Genomic DNA, 24,055 nt, shown 5'->3' with positions numbered 1-24,055 from the left:
AGACATGTTACGTTACGCAGATGATATTGCTATAGTCACGGAGACAAAGAAGATCTGGAGGAAGTCCTCAGAACAATGGAATGAGTACAAACAAGAAAAAGACTAAAGTAGTGGTATGCAGTACAGAAGCAGAATATGAACCTCTGAGAATACAAAAGGCCAAAATTTTATTCAACCCGAGAAGGAACTTACTCACCAGCAACAACATCAGTCTGAAAATAAGGAAACGTATGATGAAAGGTTTTGTTTGGAATGTGGCCCTATACGGATGTGAATCTTGGACAATTTGAAGAGAAAGGAGAAGATGGCTAGAGGCTCTGGAGGTGTGGTGCTACAGAAGGATGATGAAGATCAGCTGGAGAGAGAAAGTAACAAATGAAGAGGTTCTTAGAAGAGTACAGGAAATCAGACCTCTGTGGAGGCGCGACGAAACAAGAATAGACAAACTTGTAGGGCACATATTACGACGCAACATCATTGCAACAATAGCAGAAGAAGCTATTAAGGGAAGGAATCGGCGGGGGCGACCAAGGAAATATACATGCAACAGATCTTGAGTGACGTTGGGTGTAACACGTACGTGGAAATGAAGAGGAAGGCAGACAGAAGAGAGGATTGGCGCTCTGGTGCAAACCAACCTCAGGGATAAACACTAAAAGAAAAAAAAGAAAACAACTCCCAAGAGGGATAACAAGACGACCACGAACGAAGTGCTCGGATTAAAAACATGGTAATCCAGGGATGTTGTCTTTCGGCCCTGTTTTTCAATCTGTACATCGAAGAAGCAGTGATGGAAATAAAAGGAAGGTTCAGTTGTGGAATTAGAATTCAAGGTGAAAGGATATGAATGAATTGATTCGCTAATGGTCTGCCTATTTTGAGTGAACATGAAGAATTAATGGTGTGATGAATGGCATGAAAAGTCTAACGAGTACAGAATATGGATCGAGATGAAATCGAAGAAAGACAAATGTAATGAGAAGTAGAAGAAATGGAAACAGTGAGAAAAATAAAATCAGGACTAATGGTCATGAAGTAGGTCAACCGAAGGTATTCTGCTGCCTAGGCAGTAAAACAAACTATGACGGACGCATCAGCTAAGACATAAAAAACAGACTAGTATTGGTGAGAGCGGCATTCCTGGCCAAGAGATGTCTACTAGTTGCAAACATGAACCTTAAATTGACGAAGAAATTTCTAAGAGCACAAATTGTATGTTAGTGAAACGTGGACTGGGGAAGAACCGGAACAAAAGAGAATTGAATAATCTGAGATGTGGTGCTACAGACGAATGTCGAAAATTAGGTGGCCCAATAAGACAAGGTATAAGGAGGTTCTTCTCAGAGCCGGATAGAAAAGCAGAATATGGAAAACACTGATTAAAAGACGGAACAGGACCATAGGACATATGTTAACACATCAGGGAATAACGTCCATACTACTAGAGGGAGCTGTAGGTGGTAAGAGCTGTGGAGGAAGGCAGAGATTGGAATACATCCAATAAATAATTGAGGACGTAGGTTCCAAGAGCTACTCGGAGATGTGGCGGTTGGCACAGGAGAGACTGACATCAACTAACCAGTAGAAGACAAATGACAAAAATTAAGCTGTTCTCACAGCTTCCTCGGGCGATGAAAGCCTTTTATTTTAACGGTTGGGTTGTCGATAAGTTCCCGACACAAAGGAATTAATGATACTAGCTGCCAGTGGGCACTGACTTACATGAATGGCGCAAGTTTAAAATTTGTGCCGATTTTGATACGATCTCTGGTCTTTTACTTGCCTGGCAGAGGCGCTGGTCACTACGTCAGTGGGACACAGCGGTCACCAAAACCGTACGAACTACCCATGCCACGCCTCCCAACAGACTGAATGTCCAGACTCATACCACATAGTACTTATAATTCGTACCATCTCGCCGACTCCTGTAAGAGTCCGAACTTGGTGTCTGCGCTGAAGGGATCATTGGCCCCCCATGGCTTTAATTGTATATATGGCGTCTGTTCTTTCCGACATGTCTGACAGAACAGACACCACATATACACTACTGGCCATTGAAATTGCTACACCACTAAGATGACGTGCTACATACGCGAAATTTAACCGACAGGAAGAAGATGCTGTGATGTGCAAATTATTGGCTTTTCAGACCATTCACACACCAGGTTGGCACCAGTGGCGACACCTACAACGTGCTGACATGAGGAAAGTTTCCAACCGATTTCTCATACACAAACAACAGTTGACCGGCGTTGCCTGGTGAAACGTTGTTGTGTGATGCCTCTTGTAAGGAGGAAAAATGCGTACCACCACGTTTCCGACTTTGATAAAGGTCATACTGTAGCCTATCGCGATTGCGGTTTATCGTATGGCGACACTGCTACTCGCGTTGGTCAAGATACAATGACTGTTAGCAGAATATGGAGTCGGTGGGTTCAGGAGAGTAATAAGGAACGCCGTGCTGGATGCAAACGGCCTCCTATCACTACCAGTCGAGACGACAGGCATCATATCCGCACGGCTGTAACGGATCGTGCAGCCACGTCTCGATCCCTGAGTCAACAGATGGGGACGTTTCCAAGACAACAACCATCTGCACGAACAGTTCGACGACGTTTGCAGCAGCATGGACTATCAGCTCGGAGACCATGGCTGCGGTTACCCTTGACGATGCATTATAGAGAGAAGCGCCTGCGATGGTGTACTCAATGACGAACCTGGGTGCTCGAATGGCAATACGTCATTTTTAGGATGAATCAAAGTTCTGATTACAGCATCATGATGGTCGAATCCGTGTTTGGTGACATGGCGGTAAACGCACATTGTGGGAGTGTAGTTAGTCATCGCCATACTGGCGTATCACCCGGCGTGATGGTATGGGGTGCCATTGGTTACATGTGTCGGTCACCTTTTGTTCGCATTGACGCACTTTGAACAGTGGACGTTAAATTTCAGATGCGTTACGACCCTTGGCTCTACCCTTCATTCTATCCCTGCGAAACCCTACATTTCAGCAGGATAATGAACGAACACATGTTGCAGGTCCTGTACGGGCCTTTCTGGATACAGAACATGTTCGACTGCTGCCCTGGCCAGCACATTCTCCAGATCTCTCACCAATTGAAAACGTCTGGTCAATGGTGGCCGAGCAACTGGCTCTTCACAATACGCCAGTCACTACTCTTGATGAACTGTGGTATCGTGTTGAAGCTGCATGGGCAGATGTACCTGTACACGCCATCCAAGCTCTGTTTGACTCAACGCCCAGGCGTATCAAGGCCGTTATTACGGCCAGAGTTGGTTGTTCTGGATACTGATTTCTCGGGATTTAAGCACCCAAATTGCATGAAAATGTAATCACGTGTCAGTTCTAGTATAATATATTTGTCCAATGAATACCCGTTTATCATCTGCGTTTCTTCTTGGTGTAGCAATTTTAATGGCCAGTAGTGTACATAAATAAGTTTGTGGTTCCGGGTGTCCATGGCTTACTGCTCACGATTCCACTCACCTTCACGGTTGAATCTCGTACAGAGCTTTTCGACTTCTTGTTTATAAGTTGATGTTCTGTATTTTAGGTGTTTCCTAGGCAGCGAGAGTAAAAATTCGTGAAAAGGAACTAACCTGTTTTTAGAAACTTACTGTCGAAGATGGGGAAGAGGCGCCATTCTACGAATATGAGCTGGAACGATGTTCGATAGTAGCCTATTGGCAGCCAGTATTTAGGTGTAGTTCTAACTGCCACTAACGGTTATCATCTTTAGATTCAAATAAACGACGAGTTTCAACAAATCAGCGCTGAGTAGCCAAACTGGTGCACAGTAGTCTGCTCCAGAGTATACCAGCAAAAGGGTTGCTCCATGGAGAACTGTTGTGTTTGCTCCCCATGTGGTACCCGACAACTTTCTCAACAATTTCTCTCTAGTTTTTACCATTTTAGCTGTGTTGGAGAGAAGTTTATGAGACGTCAGCATTCTGTCTAATGTGACACCAAGGTATTTTGGATTATCGTTGTATTCCACTGTCCCAAGAGGACCATTCTGTAGGGCGATCTTTGGTGATGCTAGGCAATTAGAGAGATATAACAGACACAATTCTGTTCTATAAACATTACTTCTAGTCGCTATGTCTGAAAATGTTTATAGAGGGTGTTTGTTAATGAAATTACAAGACCATGTGCCTATTGGAATTTCAGGTAGGTCAAGTTCAGCAGGTTTTCTGCAGCAAGAACAATGTCTTTAGACAATACGTCAGTGCATACGTGCTATCTGCCCTTCTCTTTATCTTAATGATAGCTCAATTTGTTGCTTAAGAGGTTACAAGATATTGGTTTAAAAAATCAGGCATTGGTACCACATTGTGTTATAAGCTTCTGAGAAGGCAACGATAGCTACCCCAGTCTTAAGTTTCTTCTGGTAGCCAGTTTCTGCGTGGGTAGTCAGGAAAAGCACTTGTTCAAAGTAGTTTCTACAAAGTTTAAATCCAGTTTATTCATATGGTAATTCAGAATTAATTTGGTCTTTTATTGGAATTAGTATCTGTCTTACGTGGAGGTTGTAAGCGCAGGTAAGTACAGAAATTGGACGAAAGTGTACTGCAGTTGTTTCTTCTTTCCCTGTCCTTTTGATAGCAATAATTTTAACTCTCTTAAATTTAGCTGATTATATCCCTGTACGAAGAATTTCGTTAAAAAGGCGAATGCCCCATAGTCCAGTGTGCTCCAAAAATTCAAAGTAGGACTGTGAGGTAACGGGCGAGTTGTGGCGCCCTGAAAATATTGTAAGTTCGAAGCTGGCGTGGCCACATGGGCTGCTCGGTGGGCCACGGCTCGTAGGCGACCACGTGGTGGCGGACATTGGCCAGAGTAAGAGGGGTAGCCCCAGCACCTGGTCCAGGACGACCGCTTGCCTGGGAATTCCATGTTGACTCTGTGTCAATGAAGGAGATTTGTGTGCCGTGGAGTGCCAAAGATCGCGGACTTTGTGACACCATCATGGCAGAAATTTCACAGCTCATGTACCCGTGGTCTAGGGGTAGCGTCTTTGATTCATAATCAAAACGTCTTCGGTCCCGGGTTCGATCCCCGCCACTGCATGAATTTTGATAAATAATCAGCATTGGCGGCCGAAGACTTCCGGCATAAGAAGTCAGCCTCATTCTGCCAACGGCCTTGTCAAAGAGGGTGGAAGAGTGGATAGAGGTTCAGGGCACTCTCTTGGCGTACCCAGGGGGAGATATAGACTCAAATCACAATATAGTAGTGATAAAGAGTAGGCTGAAGTTCAAGACATTAGTCAGGAAGAACCAATACGCAAATAAGTGGGATACGGAAGTTCTAAGGCATGACGAGATACGTTTGAAGTTCTCTAACGGTATAGATACAGCAGTAAGGAATAGCGCAGTAGCCGGTACAGTAGAAGAGGAATGGACGTCTCTAAAAAGGGCCATCACAGAAGTTTGGGAGGAAAACATAGGTACAAAGAAGGTAACTGCGAAGAATGAAATAAATAAGAAGTGCAGGGAAGCTAAGACGAAAGGTCTGCAGGAAAAATGTGAAGACATCGAAAAAGATATGATTGTCGGAAGGACAGATTCCGCATACAGGAAAGTCAAAACAACCTTTGGTGACATTAAAAACAACGGTGGTAACATTAAGAGTGCAACGCGAATTTCACTGTTAAATGCAGAGGAGAGAGCAGATAGGTGGAAAGAATGCACTGAAAGCCTCTATGAGGGTGAAGATTTGTCTGATGTGATAGAAGAAGAAACAGGTGTCGATTTAGAAGAGATAGGGGATCCAGTATTAGAATCGGAATTTAAAAGAGCTTTGGAGGAATTATGATAAAATAAGGCAGAAGGGATAGATAACATTCCATCAGAATTTCTAAAATCATTAGGGGAAGTGGCAAAAAAACGACTATTCACGGTGGTGTGTAGAATATATGAGTCTGTCGACATACCATCTGACTTTCGAAAAGCATCATCCACACAATTCCTAAGACGGCGAGATCTGACAAGTGCGAGAATTATCGCACAATCAGCTTAACAGCTCATGCATCGAAGCTGCTTACAAGGATAATATACAGAAGAATGGAAAAGAAAATTGAGAGTGCGCTAGGTGACGATCAGTTTGACTTTAGGAAAAGTAAAGGCACGAGAGAGGCAATTCTGACGGTACGGCTAATAATGGAAGCAAGGCTAAAGAAAAATCAAGACACGTTCATAGGATTTGTCGACCTGGAAAAAGCGTTCGACAATATAAAATCGTGCAAGCTGTGCGAGATACTGAAAAAAGTAGGGGTAAGCTATAGGGAGAGACGGGTCATATACAATATGTACAACAACCAAGAGGGAATAATAAGAGTGGACGATCAAGAACCAAGTGCTCGTATTAAGAAGGGTGTATGACAAGGCTGTAGCCTTTCGCCCCTACTCTTCAATCTGTACATCGAGGAAGCAATGATAGAAATAAAAGAAAGGTTCAGGAGTGGAATTAAAATACAAGGTGAAAGGATATCAATGATACGATTCGCTGATGACATTGCTATCCTGAGTGAAAGTGAAGAAGAATTAAATGATCTGCTGAAAGGAATGAACAGTCTACTGAGTACACAGTATGGTTTGAGAGTAAATAGGAGAAAGACGACGGTAATGAGAAGTAGTAGAAATGAGAACAGCGAGAAACTTAACATCAGGACTGATGGTCACGAAGTCAATGAAATTCGGAATTCTGCTACGTAGGCAGTAAAATAACCAATGACGGACGGAGCAAGGAAGACATCAAAAGCAGGCTGGCTATGCAAAAAAAAGGCATTTCTGGCCAAGAGAACTCAACTAATATCAAATACCGGCCTTAATTTGAGGAAGGAATTTCTGAGGATGTACGTCTGGAGTACAGCACTGTATGGTAGTGAAACATGGGCTATGGGAAAACCGGAACAGAAAAGAATCGAAGCATTTGAGATGTGGTGCTATAGACGAATGTTGACAATTATGTGGACTGATAAGGTAAGGAATGAGGAGGTTCTACGCAGAATCGGAGAGGATAGGAATATGTTGAAAACACTGATAAGGAGAAGGGACAGGATGATAGGACATCTGCTAAGACATGAGGGAATGACTTCCATGGTACTAGAGGGAGCTGTAGAGGGCAAAAACTGTAGGGGAAGACAGTGATTGGAATACGTCAAGCAAATAATTGAGGACGTAGGTTGCAAGTGCTACTCTGAGATGAAGAGGTTGCCACAGGAAAGGAATTCGTGGCGGGCCGCATCAAACCAGTCATTAGACTGATGACTAAAAAAATATATGTAGAAATTAATAATAGCGAGAGGAATCATGATACCTTAAAAAGACACATGTTGTGGTTGTTGTGGTCTTCAGTCCTGATGCAGCTCTCCATGCCACTCTATCCTGTGCAAGCTTCTTCATCTCCCAGTACCTACTGCAACCTACATTTGCTTAGTGTTGTCATCTCTTGGTCTCCGTCTACGATTTTTACCCTCCACGCTGCCTTCCAATACTAAATTGGTGATCCCTTGATGCCTCAGAACCTGTCCTACCAACCGATCCCTTCTTCTAGTCAAGTTGTGCCACAAACTTCTCTTCTCCCCAATCCTATTCAATACTTCCTCATTAGTTACGTGATCTACTCATCTAATCTTCAGCATTCTTCTGTAGCACCACATTTCGAAAGCTTCTATCCTCTTCTTTTCCAAACTACTTATCGTCCATGATTCACTTCCACACATGGGTACACTCCATACAAATACTTACAGAAATGACTTTCTGACGCTTAAATCTATACTCGATGTTAACAAATTTCTTTTTTTCAGAAACGCTTTCCTTGTCATTACCAGTCTACATCTTATCCTCTCTACTTCGACCATCAACAGTTATTTTGCTCCCCAAATAGCAAAACTCCTTTACTACTTTAAGTGTATCATTTCCTAATCTAATTCCCTCGGCATCACCCGACTTAATTCGACTACATTCCATTACCCTCGTTTTGCTTTTGTTGATGTTCATCTTATATACTCCTCTCAAGACACTATCCATTCCATTCAACTGCCCTTCCAAGTCCTTTGCTGTCTCTGACAGAATTACAATGTCATCAGCGAACCTCAAAGTTTTTATTTCTTCTCCATGGATTTTAATACCTACTCCGAATTTTCTATTGTTTCCTTTACTGCTTGCTCAAAATACAGATTGAATAACATCGGGGAGAGGCTACAACCCTGTCTTACTCCCTTCCCAATCACTGCTTCCCTTTCATGTCAGTCGACTCTTATAACTGCCATCTGGTTTCTGTACAAATTGTAAATAGCCTTTCGCTCCTTGTATTTTACCCCTGTCACCTTCAGAATTTGAAACAGAGTATTACAGTCAACATTATCAAAAGCTTTCTCGAAGTCTACAAATGCTAGAAACGTAGTAAGGTCAGTATTGCCTCACGTGTTCCAGTATTTCTACGGAATCCAAACTGATCTTCCCCGAGGTCGGCTTCTACTAGTTTTTCCATTCGTCTGTAAAGAATTCGTGTTAGTATTTGGCAGCTATGGCTTATTAAACTGGTTGTTCGGTAATTTTCGCATCTGTCAACACCTGCTTTCTTTGGGACTGGAATTATTATATTCTTCTTTAAGTCTGAGGGTATGTCGCCTGTTTCATACATCTTGCTCACCAGATGGTAGAGTTTTGTCAGGACTGGCTCTCCCAAGGCCGGCAGTAGTTCCAATGGAATGTTGTCTACTCCGGGGGCCTTTTTTCGACTAAGGTCTTTCAGTGCTCTGTTAAACTCTTCACGCAGTATCGTCTCTCCCATTTCATCTTCATCTACATCCTCTTCCATTTCTATAATATTTTCCTCAAGTTCATCGCCCTTGTATAGACCCTCTATATACTCCTTCCACCTCTCTGCATTCCCTTCTTTGCTTAGGACTGGGTTTGCCTCTGAGCTCTTGATGTTCATACAAGTGGTTCTCTTATCTCCAAAAGTATCTTCAATTTTCCTATAGGCAGTATCTATCTTACCCCTCGTGAGATAAGCCTCTACATCCTTACATTTGTCCTCTAGCCATCCCTGCTTAGCCATTTTGCACTTCCTGTCGATCTCATTTTTGAGACGTTTGTATTCTATTTTGCCTGCTTCATTTACTGCATTTTTAAATATTCTCCTTTCATCAATTAAATTCAATATTTCGTCTGTTACCCAAGGATTTCTACTAGCCCTCGTCTTTTTACCTACTTGATCCTCTGCTGCCTCCACTACTTCATCTCTCAAAGATACCCATTCTTCTTCTACTGTATTTCTTTCCCCCATTCCTGTCAATTGTTCCCTTATGCTCTCCCCGAGACTCTGTACAACCTCTGGTTCTTTTAGTTTATCCAGGTCCCATCTCCTTAAATTCCCACCTTTTTGCAGTTTCTTCAGTTTTAATCTACAGGTCATAACCAATAGATTGTGGTCAGAGTCCACATCTGCCCCTGGAAATGTCTAACGATTTAAAACCTGGTTCCTAAATCTCTGTCTTACCATTATACAATCTATCTGATACCTTTTAGTATCTCCAGGGTTCTTCCATGTATACAACTTCCTTTCATGATTCTTAAACCAAGTGTGAGCTATGATTATGTTGTGCTCTGTGCAAAATTCTACAAGGCGGCTTCCTCTTTCATTTCTTAGCCCCAATCCATATCCACCTACTACGTTTCCTTCTCTCCCTTTTCCTACACTCGAATTCCAGTCACCTATGACTATTAAATTTTCATCTCCCTTCACCATCTGAATAATTTCTTTTATTTCATCATACATTTCTTCAATTTCTTCGTCATCTGCAGAGCTAGTTGGCATATAAACTTGTACTACTGTAGTAGGTGTGGGCTTCGTATCTATCTTGGCCACAATAATGCGTTCACTATGCTGTTTGTAGTAGCTTACCCGCATTCCTATTTTCCTATTCATTATTAAACCTACTCCTGCATTACCCCTATTTGATTTTGTGTTTATAACCCTGTAGTCACCTGACCAAAAGTCTTGTTCCTCCTGCCACCGAACTTCACTAATTCCCACTATATCTAACTTTAACCTATCCACTTCCCTTTTTAAATTTTCTAACCTACCTGCCCGATTAAGGGATCTGACATTCCACTCTCCGATCAGTAGAACGCTAGTTTTCTTTCTCCTGATAACGGTATCCTCTTGAGTAGTCCCCGCCCGGAGATCCGAATGGGGGACTATTTTACCTCCGGAATATTTTACCCAAAAGGACGCCATCATCATTTAATCATACAGTAAAGCTGCATGTCCACGGGAAAAATTACCTCCGTAGTTTCCCCTTGCTTTCAGCCGTTCGCAGTACCAGCACAGCAAGGCCGTTTTGGTTATTTTTACAAGGCCAGATCAGTCTATCATCCAGACTGTTGCCCTTGCAACTACTGAAAAGGCTGCTGCCCCTCTTCAGGAACCACACGTTTGTCTGGCCTCTCAACAGATACCCCTCCGTTGTGGTTGTACCTATTGTACGGCTATCTGTATCGCTGAGGCACACAAGCCAACGGCCAGGTCCATGGTTCATGAGGGTAGGAAACATTGCCATTATTTGCACGACGATTCTTATGGTGTAATCCGATTTTCAATATCTGCATTAATTTAAAGTTTAGTACCTGACGGTCAATTATAAAAGTAACACCCAGCAACGAATTTCCAAAATCTAAACCGTTCATCCGATTTACAAGATCGATGTATCTGGACCGTGTGTTTACTTTCAAAATCTTTTCTTAAAGCATTTAATTTATTTACTAGCGATTCATCAAGAACATTAAAACATTTAATCACACTACGTGAGCGTGGAAGTAGTTGTCAAAGGGTAACTGATGAAACAAATTAATTTTTTTTAATAAATGGAAATTTTATTCCTAAAATCCCTTTTCTTTAAAACAGATTTAAAATTGTAATTAGAAAGCACCCCGTAAATATCAAGTTACAATTTATTCAGAGGCAGAAATAACTTTTTTTTTTTTTTTTTTTTTTTTTTGGAGATAGTATGAGCTTTCGGTCTGAGAACCTTGCCGCTCCATTTTAACGCGGCCGTAGTCACGACCGCTCACAATGACCTCTGAAAGACTACACTGGTGCAAATCTGCAACACACCAGATCACTTTAAACTAAAACTTTTAACAACTCACATAAACTATGCACCCCGTAAAAAGGATGGAAGTGGTAGAAGCACTCACATTAAAAATTATTTGCCACCGAAAGTGCAACTTGTTCTTAAAAGATCTCTTACGGTGGAAGGATGGCATTTTTACATACTAAAATAACCATTTAAATAAAGTCCATGAAATGCAGTTTTACATAAAATGTACAAACATGCTCGACATTATGCATATACCACCTCGCAAGATGATAGTCAAGATAAAAACATATTTCTGGAATACGGCCTTTACACCTCAAGCAATAAATTCGTTAACACCGAATCCGACAAACATGAGAGAGGCAGCTATTAACGTACGGCAGACCGACAGACAGACAGACAGACACTAACAAACGCGGACGAGAGACAAACGAGCAAGCTGGGGACGAGACTGACCAAGAAAACAAGTTGAAATTAACAAGTAACTGAAACAACATATCACGAATCACTTCTGTTAACTGCGATTTCTGGTGAAGACCTGGCGCAGCACCCATAAAACTCTCTCCCGAACCGTCCGCTGCCAGCCGCTTCAACGGACGCAGGAAGGCGCGTCAATCTCCCCTCTCACGGCGTCGCAGCTCGCCCCGGCCAGACCGACGTCGTGGATTGACTCCTGTTGCTCTTGTGTCGATCGCGAAGCCACTATCCCTCGCTATACGGCGCGGCCCACTGGACTCACGTGGCAAACTCACATGCGCCGACGCTCAAGGCGGACAAGTCATGTTGTTTGTGTCTCAGTGCGCGACCGACCAGCCGATCTATCCAACTGCCAATGACCGTTGCCCGAGCAACTCGAGCAGACTGGGAGCCTAACACATAGTAGCACTCCGGACGACAGACAGACACTGACTGCCCCACAATGAACCGGCTGACCAACTGACTAGACTCGTCCAGACTGGCAAACTGACCTCTTTGGCGAGCTCATAGTGACCCTTAAATGCTCGTGAACAGGCAACTTTTCCCCTTTCCCCACCAGAGGGAGACACCAAAGCTGCGATTGCTACACTCTCGCCACCGCCAGAAACGGAAGGCGACCGCTTTACACTACGCGCTGCGGGACGCTCTCCAAAATAGCAAATTTTACAGTGGCTCAGCGTCTTTAGAAAGCTATTAGTGTAAACCTAAATTGGTATCAATTACAACCAAGTAACGTGAATAGTATATGAATTATTGGAGGTCAAAGTGGCGGATTACTATTGATCGTTTCAGGTCATAAGTACACAGTTACACGAAAATACGGTAGCAGCATGCTTGTAAATATATTCGTTCGTCTCTGTCTTTGTTTATGTCCGATAAATACTATTCACGATGAAATTGGTCAAATATTTACTGTGATTTAGAAAGCACAAAGACATTAGGCTACTGGCCTGCTTTTGTTTCTGTTCCTCTGTTATATATTTATTTGATATATTTATGGATTTAAGAATATGCGTTAGAGCGTGTTTATGATCCAGCCTTAGGAATATTTATTTAATTTCAAATTATTTAAATGTGAAGACGCAATATGCGTTTAGAAGTGAATATCTTGCGAGCTATGTTGTTGTTCATAACTGATTATGTGAAGTAGGAATCTTTTGTTTCCCTGTTATCCAATTTATATTTTATTTATTTGCTGGACCATCGACACCAATAAGAGTTTTTCAGCAATAAACTCCGTTCTTAAAGGTACTTCTGCTACCGTACTCATCATTTTAAGTCGTTAAAAATAGTACCAGTAGCTTTTATTTAATTGCAATCTTCCATTTATAAATTTCTATGTTACATTCAAAATTCGCAATTGCCGGCTGATAAGAACCTTCGAGCATTCGAGTCATGTGTATATTCATATTGTATACTGTAAGCTCAGCTGTATTTGACCTGTAATGCGGAAACCAAGTTGAAATGGTTCAAATGGCTCTGAGCACTGTGGGACTCAACTGCTGTGGTCATTAGTCCCCTAGAACTTAGAACTACTTAAACCTAACTAACCTAAGGACATCACACACATCCATGCCCGAGGCAGGATTCGAACCTGCGACCGTAGCAGTCGCACGGTTCCGGACTGCGCGCCTAGAGCTGCGAGACCACCGCGGCCGGCGGAAACCAAGTATTCCAGTCCCTAGACAACGAAACCAGCCAGAACTTTTAATATTTCAACTCTGATTCCGAGGGTACATAGTTGAGGGCCATCACCTCATTATTTCTGAAAGCCCTTAGGACCTATCTGCCACTGCGGCTTTTCTACATTTCGTGTGGTTAAGGGCTGTTTCCAGTACAGTGATAGTAAATGGTGAAGAAAATTCTTGGTTATGTGTTGGAGATTTCTTGATATCAAGAAGTTCCTTCTTTACTTGTCGAATACTTGCTTTATCCACTGGAACCTTGAAAACATGCAGTAAATGACTGGCAACAGTGTCGCACGAAACCGTTGACGACTTTTTGCAATTTGAAGGGCCTTCTCCCAGCTAACGGATGAGATTCTAAGCACCTCAGCTTGAATGTGTGAAGACAAGGTTTCTTTTCTGCCATTTTCCTCCTCTCTGTTCATTCAGGGAATTCTTGGTTCCAGGCAGAAATGTACTCTTTACGGCATTCTCTGAGTACACTTTTCTTGACAGTAAATATACCAGCCCTCAGAAATATTGTGTATGAGTTCGGTAGGGCCAGAATCTCTCCTATTGACTCATCCAATGATTGTGAGAATTTATCTAAATCAGCTACTTCAAAGATTCAACAGGATACAAGAGCAGATTTCACCGTAGGAATATGCAGGCCATAGGAAATGAGAAAGGGGCGCAGTTGGTTTCAGGAAAAGTCATGAAGGCCCATTCTGGTGATAGTGCCGTTACTGCTCCCAGAGGTATCCACTGCTAACAGGCAGGCTTTCCCCATATTTTTTTTTTTTTCAACATGCTGAAGCTCTATTTGCTTCCATCTAATCTGCAAGAATTCTTATTCTTTCATCCTCTTCAGCGTAGCCCCATCCTTGGCTTTGGCTCTTAAAGTCACTTACATATATTACAGCGTCTTGTAGCACTGAAAGTTGTTCGGAACAAGTGGTGTTAGATGGGTTATAGATATTTGCTAACTTCGCGTTTCCAATTTGTGATCACTACAATCGCATTTTCTTCATCCGATCTCTCTTCGAGAATAACTGAGCCATCCTTTAATTATCTGCAAACAAAGATGGCAATCCCATATCGAGGGTGGTTAAATGATGGACACAACTTTATAAACAGGGATACGACATTTTCTTATGCGCTCGTAAGATTTTTGACAGTACTTTATTGATATTTCAGGAGAGTAACTGGAGGAAAGTTCTGACCACGCTTCCGGATTGGCTCTGGAAGAAAAAAAAAAAAAAAAAAAAAAAAAAAAAAAAAAAAAAAAAAAAAAATTGAAAAAAAAGACATGCGAGGCGGATGATTACTGACACAATGTACTACAGCATTACGGACTAAATGCTGCGAGAGACCGTAATTGTCAGTAATTAACAGTGTTTAAGTAACCGTTTTCAATATACTGGGATTGTGGACTGAGATGAGATGTATCAATCTTAGATAAGAGACCGTGGTCTGGAAACGACTGACTCGAGAGTTACGAGCAAAAATCGTACTGGTGCTTCTGACATTGGACCTCTTCCACTACATCCTCTCTGCTTTCTGTGTTTTAGGAGAAGGTAGTATGGACCAAAACCAGTTTAAATATCCTTTAATCGTGGGCTCGAAAGTTAATACCTCAAGAGATATGAGCACTTGGTCGTCTTCGTTAGAAACACACCTCTTCTACTTAACAGAGAGAAGTATGGAGCGCTACGTATGAATAATAATGTGCAAATGATCTAAAGAAAAGTGTATGTGAATAAAGACATACTGCAATTGCACTGTTAACATTAGTGTGAGTCATCTTTCATGGTTTAAGTCTATATACTATGTTAAGTTTCAATAATTTTTTTATGTCGCTACAGCCAATTAGATACGATGTACATTGAAGCGTGAAGAAAGTATTGTTCTTCTTCGCGCTTCTCTGTATATTGCTCTTCATTGGTGTCAGGTGGAAGACGAGAGGTGACGTCTCCTCTGATTAACCCGTAGGTTCGTTATGCTAATCAGTAGTCGACGTCCATAGCTCGCACATAGGGCACCTGCCCCGTGCCATCGCCTCCGCCTGCCGCGTTTGGGTGTGTATTACCGTCGTTATTTGTAGGTTTAAGTTGCCATTCTTGTTTGTATCATCTCTAGATATCTGAATTTACTTTCATTGCAAAGTACTGTCTGATGATCTGAAACACTTTGAAACCGTCAACATTTTAAATATATGTGTATATTTGATCAAGACCGTCTTTTAATTTTTATTAAACATCTATTAAGAACCTAGGCACTAAGCTCTGTATGAAACTCGCGACCGCTGCGGTCGCAGGTTCGAATCCTGCCTCGGGCATGGATATATGTGATATCCATAGGTAGTTAGGTCTAAGTAGTTTTAAGTTCTAGGGGACTGATGACCTCAAAAGTTAAGTCCCACAGTACTCAGTCATTTGAGCCACTAAGCTCTTCACTTCCTCCACATCGGTAAAGTGTTCCATGTTAATGAGTATAATAACCTTTGACTGCAGTATGTACAGACGCATCACGATTGGTATCGAAGCTGCGTAAATTACTGTAAAGCGCAATAGCATGCACTCTCAAGATTACAGATATCGTGTGGAGGCGGAGTGTATTAGAATGCGAGTATAATAAAGTTTGGCTGTAGCACGTTGAAAGGTGTCTGTTGGATTCCTTTCATGTTAATTTCTGAAATCTGTTGTCATTTACGGCATAAATTCCTCTTATAAATTTACTGTGGTGTTTCTGACTATCTGGAAGGAGACTGAGCAGTGAAACGTGTTACTTTTACACATAAACAGGAACACTACTACACTTTAAAACACAGTTTATATGTAATTCATATCACAGTCTCATACGGAACCTACATCCGCTTTCTTTTATATACTGTATATGATAAGATACTGTCATCCCCCTTCCCTTCTGTGTGACAGGATGAATGAGCAAATGTACACTCCTGGAAATTGAAATAAGAACACCGTGAATTCATTGTCCCAGGAAGGGGAAACTTTATTGACACATTCCTGGGGTCAGATACATCACATGGTCACACTGACAGAACCACAGGCACATAGATACAGGCAACAGAGCATGCACAATGTCGGCACTAGTACAGTGTATATCCACCTTTCGCAGCAATGCAGGCTGCTATTCTCCCATGGAGACGATAGTAGAGATGCTGGATGTAGTCCTGTGGAACGGCTTGCCATGCCATTTCCACCTGGCGCCTCAGTTGGACCAGCGTTCGTGCTGGACGTGCAGACCGCGTGAGACGACACTTCATCCAGTCCCAAACATGCTCAATGGGGGACAGATCCGGATATCTTGCTGGCCACGGCAGTTGACTTACACCTTCTAGAGCACGTTGGGTGGCACGGGATACATGCGGACGTGCATTGTCCTGTTGGAACAGCAAGTTCCCTTGCCGGTCTAGCAATGGTAGAACGATGGGTTCGATGACGGTTTGGATGTACCGTGCACTATTCAGTGTCCCCTCGACGATCACCAGAGGTGTACGGACAGTGTAGGAGATCGCTCCCCACACCATGATGCCGGGTGTTGGCCCTGTGTGCCTCGGTCGTATGCAGTCCTGATTGTGGCGCTCACCTGCACGGCGCCAAACACGCATACGACCATCATTGGCACCAAGGCAGAAGCGTCTCTCATCGCTGAAGATGACACGTCTCCATTCGTCCCTCCATTCACGCCTGTCGCGACACCACTGGAGGCGGGCTGCACGATGTTGGGGCGTGAGCGGAAGACGGCCAAATTGTGTGCGGGACCGTAGCCCAGCTTCATGGAGACGGTTGCGAATGGTCCTCGCCGATACCCCAGGAGCAACAGTGTCCCTAATTTGCTGGGAAGTGGCGGTGTGGTCCCCTACGGCACTGCGTAGGATCCTACGGTTTTGGCGTGCATCCGTACGTCGCTGCGGTCCGGTCCCAGGTCGACGGGCACGTGCACCTTCCGCCGACCACTGGCGACAACATCGATGTACTGTGGAGACCTCAGGCCCCACGTGTTGTGCAATTCGGCGGTACGTCCACCCGGCCTCCCGCATGCCCACTATACGCCCTCGCTCAAAGTCCGTCAACTGCACATACGGTTCACGTCCACGCTGTCGCAGCATGCTACCAGTGTTAAAGACTGCGATGGAGCTCCGTATGCCACGGCAAACTGGCTGACACTGACGGCGGCGGTGCACAAATGCTACGCAGCTAGCGCCATTCGACGGCCAACACCGCGGTTCCTGGTGTGTCCGCTGTGCCGTGCGTGTGATCATTGCTTGTACAGCCCTCTCACAGTGTCCGGAGCAAGTATGGTGGGTCTGACACACCGGTGTCAATGTGTTCTTTTTTCCATTTACAGGAGTGTATAAACTGATTTTTTGTTTTTATTTAAATTCTCTTTTTTTATATGTATCACCGGTTTTCGTATGACTGTTTTAAAAGATTATAATTAATGTTAGCCTGGTTGGAACTTTGGTAAGCTAGACTGGATACCTGGTGAAACAGTTGCTCAGTAATGCAACGTTAACTTCCTCAGATAGCTCACAGCTTTTAACCCGCTTTTATTGTCTATCAGCACCGCTTTCATAACAAATTAATGCTACAACATTACAACGTGCCCGATTTACCGAACCACTAAACTACACAAAAGTGCGAACTGTAGAAGATAGTGGTCCACGATAGGTGTATAGAAGCTGTCAAGCAGGAAAAAATGCACGATGACCAACCAGTATTTAACCGAGGGGCACTGGATGAAGTATGAGTTGTTGGCACGTATTGGGGATACAGAAGTGATAAGGAATGAAGAGACACGACTGATGTTCTCTAAGGCTGCAGATACCGGGGTAGTGAATAGCGCAGCAGGCAGTTAAGTCGAAGAAAAATTGACATCTCTAAAAAAGGCAGTGATAGAAGTTGGAGAGAAAAACGTGGATACAGGAACGGTAACATGCGAAGAGGAGGAGGAGGACGAGGAGGAGAAGGAGGCGATTAGTGTTTAACGTCCCGTCGACAACGAGGTTATTAGAGACGGAGCGCAAGCTCGGGTTAGGGAAGGATGGGGAAGGAAACCAGCTGTACACTTTCAAAGGAACCATCCTCGCATTTGCGTGAAACGACTGAGGGAAATCACGGGAAACCTACTCCAGGACGGCCGGAGACGGGTCTAAACCGTCGTCCTCCCGAATGCGAGTCCAGTGTGTTAACCAATGCGCCACCTCGCTCGGTGCTTGCGAAGAAATCATGGGTAACAGAAGGAATACTTCAGTTGGTCGGCGAAAGAAGGAAGTACAAAAATGTCCAGGGAAACTCAGGAATACAGAAATACAAGTGACTCAGGAACGAAATAAATAGGAAGGGCATTGAAGCTAAGGTGAAATGGCTACATGAAAAAAGTGAAAAAATCTCAAGAGAAATAGTTGTCGGGCCGGTCACGGTGGTCGAGTGGTTCTAGGCGCTGCAGTTCGGAACCGTGCCACTGCTACGGGCATGCGTGTGATGTCCTTAGGTTAGTTAGGTTTAAGTAGTTCTAAGTTCCAGCGGACTGATGACCTCAGATGTTAAGTCCCATAGTGCTCAGAGCCATTTGAACCATTTTTTGAATAGTTGTAGGAAGGACTGACTCAGCAAGTATAAAAGTCAAAACCACATTCGGTGAAATTAAAAGCAAGGACTATAACAGTAAGAGCGCAGTTGGAGCTCTACTGTTAAATACAGAGGAGAGATCGGATAGGTGCAAAGAGAACATTGAGGGCCTCTATGAGGATGGTATTTATGTGATGTGATAGGACATGGAACACGGGTCGATGGGGATAACATAGGGGACCCACTATTTGAATAATAATTTAGAAGAGCTTTGGAAGGTGTACTGATATACGGCACAAAATATTAAATCATGCCACAAGTCAGGCACAAAATATAGTAGTATGGAAATTGTAAAAATCTCTGAAAATGCACATGCAATTAGCTGTCTCAACGGAATTTATAATGAAGTGATACAATAATTGTGCAAACAGACTCTATAACTGTGTAGGATCTTCGTGGTAATTAATTGTTCTTTTACTCGCTGCCGAAAGGAACTAGAAGAGACCAGCGTTACAACTCAGTCTCGAAGCTAACGCACGCTACGGCGGCCATTTCACATTGTAATTTGTAGATTGTAAATAATATATGGTAATATGGTAATTTATCGTTCATTTTTCTTTCATATGCCTAATGACCCTCATGCACAAGAAAAATAATATTTCTGAAGTTTTCTGTACGCTGGATAATTAACAAGAACAGTCGAACAATCGACAATTCTTGGCAGACATCTTGCGTAGAAATATTTCATTGCGTTCCGTCATCAACGGACGCTTTAAAGGACTCGCACCATAATTATTAAGAAAAAGGAAGCGAATATATTAATTTATGTCATATTAAGGCAAAAACTAAAAATATTTAGTTAAGTACACATTTTGGCCGCTTCTCAACAAGACGAAGATTATTACGTTTAAAAAAGGGGAATACTTTCTTCATTGCAAGGTTTCTTTTAATTAAATTTCACTACAGTAAAGATAGCCTGTAGCAATATTATAATGTGAAAATATAAACCTTGTAATTATGCTTACTTTTTTTGTCCGTATGAACGCTCCACTTAGACATCACTTTTAACAAATTCTAAAACGCGCTCAGAGAATTATTTTATGAAAGTATAGATTCCGGTCCACCACATTATTTTCGTGATTCTTTCTTGTGTCCGCTCCGCCAAGTAAGTGCTCTATACATGCTGTTGCCGGGCGTAAATATCAGTAAAGTTAGGCGGTAAGATTTTCTTACACTCTTTTCGTCACATGCGTTGAGCACACTGTAAGTATACTTGAGATGGTGTCCGGACTTGCTCGGTAGCGGTACAAGGACTCAAGATCAAATAAAGCAGAAGAGATAGAATTCCATCGGAAATTCTTAAAGTGCTAGGGGAAGTGCCAAAAAGTGATTAATACGTTGGCTTGTAGAATGTAAGTAGTTATTGTTCAGTAGTACTTAAGATAGGTAAATAAATTGTGAAATCAATGTGAAGTAGAAATTAGAAAATAAATGAAAAACTTAATTTAGAAGAGTTACACACTGGCAAACAGCGTGTAGAGCAGCAGTGGCAACGACCGCCAATTGCAAGTCAGCGCGTTCAGGAGAAGCCATCGCCCTCCCCACATAAGCGGAAGCTGTCGATTCAGCCGTCAGGGCATCGCCCGACCGGCTCACGTGTTTCTCAAGTGTCACATGTGATCAAAGGCCCTCGGCTATAATCCAAGAGCCAATGACCGACATTAAGAAGATTCTTCTAGGAGGTTTTCAACGTGACAGAAGAGGCAATGACCGTGAAGTCGTTCACCTCCAGTGTAGTGAAATAAATAAATACACGAGCGGCAGTGGGCCTGACACTAGTTTTCAGTTCAGTTTCGGTTCGAGTTCAGTTCCAGTACAGTTCAGTCGGTGCTGAAGACCGTCATGCTGGGAGAGACTACATTGTACACAGAAGCACCAAGTCTGCCACTGTAATGGAATAGCAAGCAGCAGCCTCGCAGCCAGAAGACAGAATTTAGAAGGTATTTGAAGACTGGTTTTTACGTACCCGGGTGACTCGTGAGGACGGGGAGGAGACGGCTTCACATCAGCAGTCACCTGTGAGCTGGTGATGAAGACCTGACAGCCGAAGACTGGCAAGCTGGAATCCGTTGTTCGAGTCTGCGACACTGGCCTTCCCCCGCCGTGCCGCTCCGCTGGCCGACGCACAACACTAACACATGCGGCCGCATAGACAAGAGAAACACTAGGACGCCACATCCAAGGTATTACCATCCAATTCACGACTTCGTTCTCAATAATCAAACGGGCCACCTCATGATGCGCATCTCCAGTCATCTGGGCGAAACAGCGACACAAGATACACACCGCCAGGCGTAATCAGATGCCGCCGCTCGCACAGCAGAAGGCTTCGCAAACGTCACAGCTGCCGCTCTCCCAGCCAGAACAATCCAGAAAGGAAACCATTGAGCAAATTTTTCAATAAAAGTTATCTTACGTAAAAATGCTCTTTAATTCTACCTCATACCCGAGCCAAGGAAGAACCCACCCGGCCCACATGTTGTTACGAGAGAAAAAGTAATTTATTTAGTGGTTTTTACCCTGGCATAATGCTTTAGAATCAAATGCCCTTTGCAGTAATGCTCATCCTGACAACTGACTAGCATCAAAAGAGGTTACCCAGCTACATTACATATATCAGACAAGAGCATTACCGCACAATTAGCTTAACAGCTCTTGCAAGGTAGTTGATGACAAGAATAATATACAGAACGATGGAAAAGAGAATTAAGGATCTGTTAGACGACAATTATTTTGGTTTTAGGGAAGATAAAATCTCATGAGAAGCAGTTCTGACTCTGCTACTAATAATGGAAGTAAGACTAAGGCACAATCATGTACGTGCACTCTGCTAAGGGGCCTCACTTACAGCTCCTGGGCAAGCGCCGTTGGCCTTCTGCGGCCTGTAAACGTACGTGGGTAACAGCTCTGTTTTTTCAACATTTCAAGCACCCATCTGATGATGGCAGCCTGTTGGTACGCCGAAATCTCACGTCGATTTTGTCTTAGTGCCTGGCTGCACTAACGGGAAAGAGATAGATTTTTGCTCCTTTATCTCCCTGTTTTGCTCTGTGCAATACATGTGCCAATGAAGATCTGTCCCTCTCCATTCATGTCGCACGTGACTCTACTGTACCTGAATTTTTGAGCAGAATTACACTCGGTAGCCGTAGTATCTCGTTTTCTGTTACCTAGTTTCTTCCGGAGAAATGGACTTTCCCCCCTCCCCCCCCCCCCCTCTCTCCCAATATTCCACGTCTGCAAACTCTCCTATATGAAGAAGGCAGCCTATGGAAAACAACAAGAATTCTCTTATGTACAATATTTCCCACAAATGAATAATTTGACGGCACCATCGCATGCGTCAACATACCATTGCTGGAAGGAAGAAATATTTTATTTCCGTTTCGATGTTGTGAAACCTATTGGTCAAGACGTCAACGATGGCCCTTCGCAACCGAGAAATGCGCAAGCGACATATTTTGACGATAACAGTTTGTAAAAATAAATAGAAAATCTTTTTCCTTTGGGTTGCACTATATTTCATGACTAGCGCATGAAACTCATAGAGAAACAACGAAATCTTGTGGCGATTCTCTTCCGTATAAAGAAGCTAAACATTCTTCAAGTTTTTTGACTGCTAAAGTTAACAAAAATGTTAGTTCCTAAAATTTGGCTCCAGTGAACCACTGTATAGGAGGCCGATAAAAATTCCGTGCGATTACCATTATGAAATCACAACTAGGACCCTAAATTAACGTCTAATTGCTATAAAATATTCCACCGTCTCGGTGCAGCTAATTATAGAGCACAATCAAATATGTGAATTCGAAGGTGCTAATGATTGTCATGGTTTCAAGCCGTTTAAGGAGTGCATAGTATATTAAACAATTGAAAATAAATGATTCCCGTTTCATATCAATTCACTTCGTGAAATAAACCATTGAACATCGAATTAAAACACACTGTATTCTACCAGCAACAGTAGAGACATTGTGCTTGACAGAACTAATTTTCGTAAGAGCCTGAGCAGAGCAAACAATGAATGATAAATTCACTCACACTGGCTTAGAGCAACAATAAATTGTTCATTCCAGAAAGTATAAAATACAAAGACTGACTCTTTTGCAAACAATTAATAATTGAAGCTATCTAAAATAATAAAATGGTGGTTTATGTGGTACCCCTTTTGTTGCTCTGAACCTTCACTATATCGACGTCACTTTTCCTAGGTACTTCATTCCTCTCAAAGCGACCTTGTGTGGCAGCTCGGACATTCTTACCATATACAGAGAAGATATTTTTTTTGAACTGTTCCTATTTTCCCTCTTTTCCATCACTCAAAAAAATATTGATTGTTTTCTCTTTTATATTTGAAAATACTGTTTTAGGAGGAAATAAAGAAATACGAATGCAACTGGTCCAGCTGCCAGCTGAATGGATTTTATTTTATGAGTTCCGCCTTTCAGATCATCCTTCGATCAAAATAAAGACTCCGTGTACACATGTTTACAATATGAGTTTTGCGTAATTTTTGTCTCGTTAAATATACACTCCTGGAAATGGAAAAAAGAACACATTGACACCGGTGTGTCAGACCCACCATACTTGCTCCGGACACTGCGAGAGGGCTGTACAAGCAATGATCACACGCACGGCACAGCGGACACACCAGGAACCGCGGTATTGGCCGTCGAATGGCGCTAACTGCGCAGCATTTGTGCACCGCCGCCGTCGGTGTCATCCAGTTTGCCGTGGCATACGGACTCCATCGCAGTCTTTAACACTGCTAGCATGCCGCGACAGCGTGGACGTGAACCGTATGTGCAGTTGACGGACTTTGAGCGAGGGCGTATAGTGGGCATGCTGGAGGCCGGGTGGACGTACCGCCGAATTGCTCAACACGTGGGGCGTGAGGTCTCCACAGTACATCGATGTTGTCGCCAGTGGTCGGCGGAAGGTGCACGTGCCCGTCGACCTGGGACCGGACCGCAGCGACGCACGGATGCACGCCACGACCGTAGGATTCTACGCAGTGTCGTAGGGGACCGCACCGCCACTTCCCAGCAAATTAGGGACACTGTTGCTCCTGGAGTATCGGCGAGGACCATTCGCAACCGTCTCCATGCTGGGCTACGGTCCCGCA

This window comes from Schistocerca gregaria, chromosome 3 (genome assembly GCF_023897955.1).
Source record: "Schistocerca gregaria isolate iqSchGreg1 chromosome 3, iqSchGreg1.2, whole genome shotgun sequence".
NCBI classification, from domain to species: domain Eukaryota; kingdom Metazoa; phylum Arthropoda; class Insecta; order Orthoptera; family Acrididae; genus Schistocerca; species Schistocerca gregaria.
The sequence above is the reverse complement of the archived record's forward strand: the minus strand, read 5'-3'. Positions refer to the sequence as shown.